Source organism: Pteropus vampyrus, unplaced genomic scaffold (assembly GCF_000151845.1).
Source record: "Pteropus vampyrus isolate Shadow unplaced genomic scaffold, Pvam_2.0 Scaffold1, whole genome shotgun sequence".
Classification (NCBI taxonomy): Eukaryota; Metazoa; Chordata; class Mammalia; order Chiroptera; family Pteropodidae; genus Pteropus; species Pteropus vampyrus.
Window position 1 is genome coordinate 2,274,982 of NW_011888782.1, and position 12,707 is coordinate 2,287,688.

The window sequence follows — 12,707 nt, forward strand, 5'->3', positions numbered from 1 at the left end:
TTTTTTCACATGAATTCATAAAGAACATTGCTACAACTTTCCTTCCTATTCTCTGATCTCCCCTCTAGTTATAAAGTATAGTCAGGCTCAAGAACAACAATATTGACAGAGTAGGCTTACGGTAGAAATAATCACATCTACCCAATCTAAAACATTCACCTCAAGAATGGAGATGAGCAAATGAGGACTGACTATAAAATTATTAAATATTACTGGCCCCTCACCTGGAGACTGAGGTTTAATTGTCCCTGGAATTGCTTTGCTGGCTGAAGTTTAACCAAATTGGATTGTAATAATCTAAGTGAGTTTGATTACTTACTTTCTTCATTGGTTCTGACAGCTCCACCTGGGGAAATGATCCAAAGTGAAACGCTCTTTCTAATCTAGATTTCCTATGGATAAAGCTTTGGCAAAACATTTGCCAATATTGGCATTCATATCTTCTGAACCTATTAAGTCAGTTAATGGATGCTCAGAGTTTGCAAAGTTCAAGAGATTATTAAATGTACTTCCAGTATCTTAGGGATGAATATGCCTGTTGGTAGGGAGGGTACTTTCTTACACCAAATAAAGTGCAAGATCAAGAATAGGAGGAGTAAGCTGTCATTCAACGTACTAAGGGTTGTGGCATAATCTCCAACATTAATTGAGGTCAATATGGTTAATTACAGCAATTCCCAAACATAAGACCTTAGCATATGCAAATTTTTTAGCCTCACAGTTCTAATTTTAAACAATTCTTCTATAAAAAGCATCATAGATTTTATATTTATATGTAAAATGTTCAACATAGATGAATGCCTCTATGAACAACGGAACAATCTACATAATGAAATCCTCAGCACCCTTTAAAAACAATGTTACAAAACAAAGGTTCTAGATAAGGTGGGTTGGGGGGTACATGTTGAACTAAAATCATCTGAAAAATTTTTTCTTTTGTTCAGCTTTCTCTTGGTTTATTCTATTTTTTAAAAAAATTCAGGTTGAAGATTTGGCTTATCAATTTTTAGCCTTCATTACTAATATAAACATTTAAGGCTTTAAATTTTCCTTGAAGGATCACTTTAACCACATCATACAAATTCTGATATCTTGTATCTTCATTTTCATCTAGTTCCAAGTTCTTTTCAGTTTCCATTATTTTTTTCATGAGTTATTTAGATTAGTGAATTTTTTAAATTAGATATATGTGGATTTTTTTTAAAAAAAAAATCAATTTTAAACTTAATCGTAGTAGTCATAGAACATGGTCTGTCTTATCCTAATTCTTTGAGTTTTTTGAGGCTCACTTTAGGGCCTAACCTTTGGTCAATTTTCATGAAGATTTTTCATAAAGATTTCATAAAGATAAATCTATTTCCTGTGCATTAGAATGGAGTCCTATGGCAGGTCGGGTAAAGGTGGAAAGGTGAATGAAATTACAGAGGGGCAAGGGTGGAAGCAAGGATACCAGGTAGGAGGCTATGGCAGTAATTTATGAAAGAGTTAGTGGCATGGACTGGGGAGGTAGTAGTGGAAATGATGAGATGGAATTGCATCATGGATATATTTTTAAAGTAAAATCAATAAGATTTTCTAAAGGATTAAAGGTGGAGTGTGGGAGAGAGAAGTCTTGATGGTGCAACTAACTGGAAAGGAGGGATGCCATTAACTGAGACGGGGAGGACTGCAGGTGGAGCAGGTTTGGGGTGAAAGACTCAAATGGAGAATAAGTGTTAAACACCCTAATGGAGAAGTAAAGCAGGCAGGGGAAAGGTTTTGGGAATTTTTCGCTTACTGGTGGTTTTTAAAGTCATAAAAATAGCTGAGCTCACCTAGGGCAATGTTTCTCAACTGAGGGTGACGTGGGCGGGTGCTACTAACATCTACTGGCATCTAGTAGAGGGATGCTGCTGAATATCTTATAATGCACAGGGTTGTCTCATCACAACGAAGAAATATCTGGCCTAAAATGTCAATAGTGCCAAGGTTGATAAAACATGACCTAGAACACGAGCATAGCTAGAGAAGAGAAAGTACTCAAGTACTCGGCTCTGGGGCACTCCTTACTAGGAGTTCAAGGAGAAAGAAGAAACAGTCAAAGAAATCGGAGTATGTATGTCTGGTGATATTGGAAGAAAACCAAGAGAGTATCATGTACTAGAAGTCAAGTATAGAAAGTGTATTAAAGGGGAGAACTTGATCAGCTAGCTATGTCAGATGCTTCTGATAGGTCAACAAAGATGAGAACTGATAATTGACAGTTGGATTTTTCATTGTGGAGTCATTGACAGGACCCTGTTGACAAGAGCATTTTAGCAGAGTGGTATTGGCAAAAGGTCACTGAATGAGCCTGGCAAGGTAACTAGTGTCTTTTCTTTTTAATGCCTACAGCACCTGGTATTTCTAGGTGGTCTCCCATCCAAGTACTAACCAGGCCCTACCCTGCTTAGCTTCTGAGATCAGATGAGATCGGGCACATTCAGAGTGGCATGACTGTAGTAACTAACATCTTTTGAATTTAGTTTCCTCACTCATAGGATGAAGATAATAATCTACTTCACGGAGTTGCATGAGATAATGTGAATAATGTGTAAAGCACCTAGCATAGAACTGGCAAATATTAGGCACTCAGTAAATGTAAGGTCTCCTTCCACAACTTTCTCATTCATTCCCAACTTCTCTCCTCCTGCACCCTGACCCCAATGCACACAAACCTACTGCTTTAATGCTTTCTCATACTCTAGGTACTATTAGGTCCTATATGAGGCAATTCTTTATTAAAACACACTTAGTGATGGGAACCACATTTCAATTATTCCTTATTATGTACTGAAGAAAAAAGTGTGCTAATAATTTGAGTTTTTCTATATAAGGTGATTAGATTGAGAAAGAAACAAGTAGCAATTTAAAAAGATACAGAATCACAAAGTAATTTCTCATGAAGTTAAGTATTCCACGGTTAAGTTGTATTACATATGAAGTCTTTCTACAGTTTTGGAGCCGTGTGAACCTAAAACAGTAGCCTCATTTTCTAGGTCTATTACAGCTCCACACATTTTTCCCACACAAAACTCTCATATTCCAAGCTCTCAATCAAAGCCAAAAAATCTTCAGTGAGATATGTCAAAGGATGGCGATTCGGATAAATCTAGAGAGGTGGAAATTCATTCTTAAAATCTTTTACTCTGGAATTTTTCACTGATACTGTCTTCTCTTGGGACTCAGAAAAAAATGATTATATTACTCTAATGCTTGCACAGTAACTTTATAAAAATGAATTTAATTTCAAAAGGTCAAAGGTAGTCATATTGTGGAAAAGAGATATCCAAAAAGATGTCATTCTGCATTCGATTCTAATTTCCACAAAACTAGGTGGCCTGGAAGGTCATCTAAGTAATGAGATTTTGTGCTAATTCTGCTGTTAGTCACATGGTGAGCTTTCATTCCAAGAGGCTCCTGGCTGCTCTAGGAGCTCACAAGGCTGAAGAAGAATTCTCCATGACTTAGGGCTTCTAGATTCCCTGATTCAGTCCCAAGTGATTCTCAGGTAGCCTAATTCTCACATCTGCCAACTCGTCTAAGAGAGGTTTTAATTCATCTCTCTACATCCTCCGTATTTTAATTCATCTCTACATCCTCTGTATTTTTATTACATTTTACTGCATTTTATTACTTTATTACATTTTACTCAGATTCTATGTATCAAATATCAGGCCACATTATACAATCTATCAATGGCATGTTACTGTTGCTTTTGGTCAGCGCTGGCCAAAAGAACATGTTATGATGATGGAAATATTATATTATATTACATTACATTACATTACATTACATTACATTACATTATATTATATTACATTATATTATATTATATTTCTGTTTTTTCTAATGTGGTCCCCACTAGCCACATATGGCTCTTGTGCATTTGAAATGTGGCTGATGAAACTAAAGAAATCAATTTTGAATTTCATTTACTTTTCAGTTTTAAATTTAAATAGCTACGTGTGGCTAGTTCCTACTATATTGGACAACACAGGTATAAGTTGAATTCTTTCAGAAAGGATTTACATTTGTTTCTTGCACTCACTTGAGGAATGACCAATTCTAGACTTCTTTAAATTAAATTCTCTGCTTATGGCTTTTTTGGTCTGCTCTGGTAGTGTGATTTCAGATCATAGCCAAGAGCGAATATAAGCTTTGGCTCAAATTCTCAGAAGAGAATTTTCTTTTCCTCCCTCCAACCAGTGCCAAGATTGAGACATGTAAATTTTCATGCTGTCCCTTCCTATATAGTGGGATTTTCCTCCCTCATTTGTTCTTACCCTCAAGGGCAAGCCTAGAGTCCCAGCATTATGCAGAAATAGATTCCTAATAAACTCCTCATCTTGGGTGTTTCTTACTAACATAGTGGAACCTAAAATAATGGTGCTTCCTTCAATCAATGACCAACAGGTACTGAAAAGATTCTGAGCATCACTAGTCATCAGGGATCAAAACGACAATGAGATATTACCTCATACCTGTTAGAATGGCTATTACCAAAAAGGCAAGAAATAATAAGTGTTGGTGAGTATGTAGAGAAAAGGGAACCCTCATACACTGTTGATGAGATTGCAAGTTGTTGTAGCCACTATGGAAAATGGTATGGAGGTTCCTCAAAAAATTAAAAATAGAACTACTATATAATCCAGCAATTTCACTTCTGGGTATTTATTTGAAGAAATCTAAAACACTAATTCGAAAAGATATATGCATCTCCATGTTCATTGTGGCATTATTTACAATAGCCAAGATATGGAAACAACCTAAATGTTCATCAATAGATGAATGAATAAAGGAGGTGTGGTACACATACACAATGCAGTACTATTCAGCCATAAAAAAAGAATGAAATCTTGCCATTTGTGATAACACGGCTAGAACTCGAAGGTATTATGCTAAATAAAATAAGTCAGAGAAAGAAAATACTGTATGATCACTTATATGTGGAATCTAAAACAAAACAAACGAAAAAAACCTCATAGATAGAGAACAGATTGGTGGTTGCCAGAGGTGGGGGGTAGGAAGTGAGCAAAATGGGTGAAGGGGGTCACAAGGTACAAACTTCTCATTATAAAATAAATAACTCATAGGAGTATAATGAAAGAGAGGGAGAGAGAGAGAGAGTGAAAGAAGGTTGAATAGGGCCATAGAGTTTGAGCATTTCTTAAGATGATGTTTTTATAACCCCCTAGAGGTTTTGGGGAAGGGGAGCTTAAATGTGCTGCTAAATTATGATTTGACGAAAGAAGAGAGGAATTGGAGAGGAAGTATGCGTGCATGTGTGTATGTGTGTGTGTTCTGGTACAGTGCCCAGGAAGGGAAAGGCTTATGCTTGGTGTATCCTTCAGCAGAGTCCTGGCAGGACAGAGATGGTGAGCCATAGAAAGATGGGACACTGTCTCCCTTGGCCTGGCTTCTTGAACTGAGCTAGAGCCCTGTTGGTACAGGTTGACACTAAAAGCTAAAAATACTGTTTCACGAGCATCTTTATGAGCTTCTGTGTGCAAGAAATGCAGCTTTGGAGTCCAGCTAACAAGCACAAGCAAAGGATTTCTTTCTTCATTTCTACAAAACCCCATCCTGCTCTGGCCTCCCACATCTTGCAACTTTGTGAACTCCGAGGGCCACTTGTTTTGATGCATATGTCATCCTGGATACCAATAGCAGTTGCAATCATAAGACGTCCTTAAATGCCTAAGGAGGAACCTGTACAGGAAAGGAAGAAAAATGACTATACCCTGTGTGGATGAAGCTGAATAGGTCTGTTTCTGGGTCCAATTAGAGACTCTAAGATACTTTGGATATGAAGTGACTCTGGAAATGACCATCGTTTCTACTTAAACACATGTATCTCACCTCTAGCTGGATTTTGCTAATAATATTTTTTGAACCTCACTTCAGCTAAGGAGTGGATGAGAACTGGGATATTTAGTCATGAGAGATAGACAAATAAAGGAAAAAAATAGAGTTAGTTCTTCCACAGACTGAAACTGAAATTGCAGAGGAAAATAATGATAATATCCCTTTTCATCTAATCCATTCAGATTTTATTCAGAAGATGTAAAAAGTGGGGAGGCAGTTTGAGGATTCCTGGAAAGCCATAAGCCTATTGGACCCCGAACATAAAGCTAGGATTTGTGCAGAGTTTATTTTTGGTCTCTGGGTTGTTGGACATCAAAATAATTCATCATCTGCCCCAGTAGGGGTACCTTAGGCATTTTAGACAGAGAGCACTGGCCTTGGGTGAGAGGTCTAGGGTTTGAATCAATTCTGTCAAAGCTATGCCACCTTGGTGAATTCACTTAACCCATCAAGCACAATAGCCTTGTCTGAAAATGGGATATGATACAGCTCTGAGCCTCACAGAGTTTTTGTATCATCAAATAAGATAATAGTAACCCACTAAGGGCTATATATGAGTGTAGTAGGAAACAGCATGTTTTAAATAGGGGCAACCTAAGGTGAAACTTTATTTCATTGAAGAAAGTAAAAAGCACAAATATTGTTCAACTTCTAAAAAATTACTGCAAATTAAGATCTGTAGGTTGCAGTCCAGATCTCTCAATTTAATTGAATCTACTTGGACTTAAGGTTGAATTGACTGTATATAGTAAGCTCTGTCAGGGATAAAAGAGAATGAAAAAAATATGGAAACTTAACAGACGTTCTGAAAAATAGACTTGTTTGTTGTTACACGTGTGGCTCATTATTCTGCTATTAAAAAGAAACAAATTGAAGAAAGGACAAAAAGTGACTCTAAAGAAAGGAGTCTACTTTATTTAGTGAGAAAATAAAGCCTTTTATTTTCCTGTGCGAGGGCAGGCTACTTCTCCCCAAGGGATGACCCTAGAAGTCTCTAGAGGCAGCCACGATTCCTAGAAACCTCAACCCAGATCTCAGCAGCAGCTAGGATAATATGAATCCCATGATTAAAAAGAGAAAGTTACGTTCCAAGAACAGATATAACAAGGGGGCATGGCCACGGGGCAGAAAGCCTCAGCAAAGTTAACAAATAAGGTGGTAAGTGATGGTCAGAAAGATGTTTCAAATCAAAATTTAAAAATCCATGTGGATTCACAGCAGAACAAAATAGAACAATAGCCAAGCTGACAGAAAAAACTCAGAATGACATGTAACAGAATAGAGCAAGGCCAGGAATTATGGTGAGAAAGGGGCAGACCTGCCAGAGTTAAAGGTCAGGGTAAGCTGGTAAATTAATGCCATGACAACTAGAAAGAAAAAGAGCTCTACTCTCTTTACCTTTTATCCACAGAACCTAAAGTGGTACCTAATATCGAGTAGGTGCCCATCAACTGTGAATGGATGCATAAGCCCAGTAAATGGATGTAGGATATTAGAAACTGGCCTTTCTAATTCAGCCAACCAATAGCCTAACCTAGTGCTTCTCAGACTTTAATGTACAGACAAATTATCTGGGGATCTTGTTTAAATGCGGATTGTGGTTAATCGGTCTGGGGTGGGGCTGGAGACACTGCGTTTCTAACACTCCTGTGACTTCAATGCTGCTGATACACGGAGATGTGGATCCACACAACAATTTGAGTAACAAGGGCTTTGACTCAGCAGCTTGTACTAGCTTTTTTTAACGTAGAAATCAATTTCAAGAGGGAGGACCGACTGTGGAAATAAGAAGAGCATCTTCCAGGAGTAAGGAAGCAAAGTTTGGACCAGAATGACAGTTTTGTTTTTTTTTTAATTAAAATTATCGAGGCGACATTAGTTAATAAAATTGAATAAGTTTTAAGTGTACAGTTCAACAATATGTCATATATATATATTGCATTTTGTGTTCACCATCCAAAGTTAAATTTCCTTCCGTCACCAAATATCTGACCCCTTTTACCTCCATCTACCTTCCCTCTCCCCACCTTCCCTTTAGTAACCACTAATCCACTATCCATGAGTCTCTATTTGTTTGTCATGTTTGTTTGTTGCTTTCAGTTTTATATCCCACATATGAGTGAAATCATTGAGAAGAGTGATTTGGGGAACTTTCCTGGTACAGTGACTGCCTACAGCCCAGTCATGATTCCAAGGCAGTGATGCAGAATCAACCCCAACTTGATTGCGATGAGATTCTGTTTAGGACAAGCACCTTCAGCACTATAGACAGAGGCAAATCCTTGTGGACACATATCTCTTTGATTTTAATATGGCCTTACAGATCATCTCCTTTTGATCATCTCGCTGCAAGGCAGAGGACAGTCATTTCTGATCCATCATATCAAGTGCCCAGTTGTGTCTTCCTTTCCTTATGTTATAGGACTGTTTCCTGCTGTGCTTATGCATAGAGGACAACATACTCCTTTTCCCTTAGGCAGGCGTTGCCATATATATTACTGGAATTAGGCATCCATATATCAAACAAGTTATCCAGGATGCATCTCTAGCTCCTATACTGTTTTATACTGATTGTATACTCTGCTTTGATATGTCTCTTTTAGCTATTGGCTGTCATCTGCTCATGTCTGTAGGAGTAGGTGACCTTCGAGACTTTTAAATGAGACAAACTTTAGGACAAGAATCCATGATATGTTTCATGCATAACAACCTTAAGGTCATGTGCAGATGATCAAATATTATAATTTATTGACAAGATTAACAAAATCAAGCAGCTGCTCTTCGTGGTATAGTATAGCAAATGAATTCTCCTTTGCAGCAGGAAATTAACTGCACTCCCTAAAACCAAAATTGGGAGTAAGGAAGTTAAGATAAAAGGAGATTTCTGAAAGTGATGAAACCAGGTAGCATATGACAACCAGACCCAAGGCTGATGACTACAAATAAGAGATTTTCTCTGATAATCCACTGGCTTACATAGCTGAGGACTATGTCTCATGATTGTCTATATGACAGTCATGAGACATAGTCCTCAGCTATGTAAGCCAGTGGATTATCATTAGGAAAGGATACACTGGAATGCAACATCCAGACACATGCCATTTAATGACCTAATTTCTAGCAAACATTTGTTCTAAATTCATCAGATTGAGATTTGTAGACTGAAAGGTTCAATGAAGGAGATTCTCTGAAGCTGGCCATGAAAGCTACGGTTTCTAAGAGATAATGGCCTAGAGGACACACGAAGTAGTAGCATCAGGAGAGGTAAGAGGAAGTGACCATAGGAAAGGTTTTGAGATATGGGGCATCGTCACTGGCAATTATAAAAAATAGAAACTCCAAGGATCTCACAACCAAGGGAAGAAATTAGGGCTTTCTGCCCAATGATATTTCTAAGGAAAGGTCAACATCATAGATTTTTGCACATGGCTCTTAATTTGACCCCCCATGCTGTCTTTACCGAAGGATCCCACTTAGCCACGAAAGTCTTCCTACTCAACATGGAAATACCAGACAAAAGCCACTTTAGGATGGTGTATTAGTTTTCTATTTCTGCTGTAACAAATTACTACAAACATGGTGACTTAACAGAACAGAAATTTATTAACTTACGGTTCTAGAGGTCAGGAATCCAAAACAAGTCTTTCTTTAAGTTAAAATAAAAGTGTCAGCAAGCTGCATTCCTTCTGGAAATTCTAGGGAAGAATCAGTTGCCTAGCTTTTGGTTCTACGGGCTGCCTACATTCCTTGGCTCATGGCCCCTTTCCAGCAATCACATCTCTCTGACCTCTGCTTCTATCATCACATTTTCTTCTTTGATTCTGACCCTCTCATCTCTCTTTTAAAGATCTTTGTGATTACATTGGGCCCATCTGGATAATCCAGGATAATCTAACTCAAGAGCCTTAACTTAATCACATCTGCGAAGTTCCTTTTCCCATGTAAAGTAACAATATATTCACAGGGATTAGGATGTGGACATCTAACATTAACAGGATTAGGATATGGAACCACTATTCTGCCTACTATAGGTGGTATCTTCACTGAAGGCCAAAAAGTTAGCATTTATCTGGTCCACAGGTGGTGGGTAACTCAGGACCCAAGAGCTCAGGAAAAACGGCTCACTGAGCTAAAAGGAAAAGGATTTACCCTAGCACAAACCTGTCAGTTTAAAACCTTTAAAAATTTTTACATAATTTCTTGCTCCAAGAAACTCTCTCTTTAAATCATGTCATTGTAATACATCATTATTATTTTTTAAGTCAACCAAACAATTAATGTTTGTGTTCTGAAAACTGGGACATGACAGTTGGTTACTCACCCAGAAACTCCTGCATTTCTTTCCACCTATGAATATTAGAAAAATCACTTCCAACACATTATACAACCAGATCAGTGTACCTGCATGCTGCATGCTCTAGCTGAAGCTGTCCTGTGGTGCTCACATGCAAGGGAACATGGGGGAATGGCTTTTCACTGCTTTTGCCCTGGTTAGAAAAGGACTTTGTTGCAAAGCAGGAGTTTACAGCCCACAAAATTTTGGACAGAAAGTGCTAATCAGGAATTGAAGCCTTTGCTTTCCTGCTATCAGTCTAGTCCTGTCAATTCTACCTCCTTAATCTCTCTCTACCCCATTTTCTTCTTCAACTCTATGCCATTTGTCAGGGCTGTGCGATGCATTGTAGGGTTTCTTAAAATGACCTGAACCTAACAACCACTTAGGGTGCATATTAAACATGGAGATTCCCAAGCACTTCACTTAGAAGTTCAGATTCTAAGTCTTGCCAGAGGCCTTGGAATCTATGTGTATTATAAACACCCCCAAGTGATTCTTATTTTCTGGTGAGAATGGGCAAGACTGGCAGGATGAAACAAGCTGAGCTTGGAAATTAGGCACACCTTTGTTTGAATATTTTTCAAGCTGATGAACTTAGACAAGTTACTTAGCTTCCCAGAACCTGCACAATGAAGAGTTCAGGGGTTGTTTGAAGAATTTAATAGGATTGTGTGTGCATTGCACTGTACACAGAGTCCAGAGTTCAATTACTGTGAATTATCTTCTCTTTCTGCCCTTTATACTTCTCTGCACAGTACCTGCCATATTGTGTTTTTCACAGATGGGGGATGTTGACTGATCTACAAATGTCATAAAAAGACAACTAGCAACACTTGGTTAATATCTCTGCCAGGACCTTCCCTATTGACCTAGTGTCAACTTTATCATGTAATTATGTGGGCTTTTGGAGTTCTCCATACTACACTGATTCCTCTCATTCACAAAGAAATGTTCATAAAGATTCTCCTTCCTTCTCAGCACCCAGATGCACAAAGAAAACTAATCTTCCCCCACACCTATGTCGACCATAGTTCTAGGAAGTGCCTCCAGGTGTGCTTGACTTTTATTCTACAAGAAAAAGAAGCGTGACAATTTTACTACTCAGCAGACTGAGATTATAAATGAATCCTAGATCCCTATAGTCTAGAAAGTTCCATCACCATTCTCAAGGTCTCGTGTCTCCCTGCAGCAGGACTACCACAGGAATGTATCTCATGTACCACATGCTGCATGCTATTGTGATATCTATATATACATGTAGATAGATAGATATATTTAGCACATGCTGTGGGATTAGCAGTTCTATTTCTTAGTGGTTCTAAAGACTCTTGGGATTATATTATGACTAATGCCCTATTTTATTCTCTTCCTTGACCACTTGTCCCAACCCTCTTTTTCTCCTTAAGGTAATGGCAGTGAGTTTAAAATGGTGATCAGGCTCTCTACTACAGATCGCTGGAGTCTATTCTTGCCCAAACCATTGAGATCTTTTTCTCTATATACTTCTGACTCCTAACACTGTAGCAAAGTTTCAAATAGCAAAGTCTCTAGACCAGCAGCATCACCTGAGCACTTGTTAGAAATGCAAATCCTTGAGCTCCAAATACAATGAATCAGAAATTCTGAAAATGATGTCCAGAAATCTGTGTTTTAAAAGCCTTAGATGATTCAGATGCATTCTAGTTTGAGATTCATCACACTATTAGCTATTTTCTATCTATCAGCTATCTCCTTAAAGCAAACCCATAATACATCCAATTTCTAATAGCTTAGAGTACCACCAACATGTCTATAGAATGCTTAGGAATCCTCTTCACCATCCCACTGACCTTATTTTAATTCTCTTTTCCCTCTGATTTCCTTCTCTCTATCCTCATGCACATCTCACTCTCCATACCTCCTCTCTTCAAACTTTAATGCATAATAAACTAAATAAGGTGAAAGTCACCCAAGAGATAATCTAAGACAAGCATGGCAGTGACATCATCTCAAATGTGAGAATTCTGAGCCATTAATAGTAGGCTACCTAGACCGCCATGTTGAGCACTATTCTGAGATCACATCCAAGTTCAGTGAGTAAGAGCTCCATGAAGGATTACTGATATGTACTATGAGGTTATAAAGGGAAAGCAGCAACAAAGTGCCCAATAAAAGCTTTACCTGACCTAAACCATGGCCTCATTTCTAGTGAAGAAGACTGAGGCCGAGAAAAAGGAAGTGACTTACTTAAAGTCACACAGCTAGTGAGTGGTAGAGCTGAAACTTAAAACCAGAAATCATATCAAATATTCTTCTTATAAGACCCATGGTCTTTCCCTTTGCTCTTCCTTCTTCTCTTCATTTCTCCTTCTCTTAGCTCCTCATCACCCTTGTAGACTTTTTGCTAATCATTAACATAATAACCTTTACCATAAATGGGTAAAGGAAATGAGGGAGGTGCTAATCAATGGATTGAACTCCTTTTTAGTGAAAAATCTTATAGAGA

General features: G+C 38.1%; 1 protein-coding gene and 1 pseudogene across 3 annotated transcripts in view; one reads left to right on the forward strand and one right to left on the reverse strand.

Moving 5' to 3' along the window:
* Positions 1-12,707, forward strand: part of CPNE4 (copine 4) — a 461,395-nt gene that overhangs the window by 361,345 nt on the left and 87,343 nt on the right. The gene's annotated exons all lie outside the window — the stretch shown is intronic.
* LOC111736999 lies at positions 2,365-2,483 on the reverse strand (annotated as a pseudogene).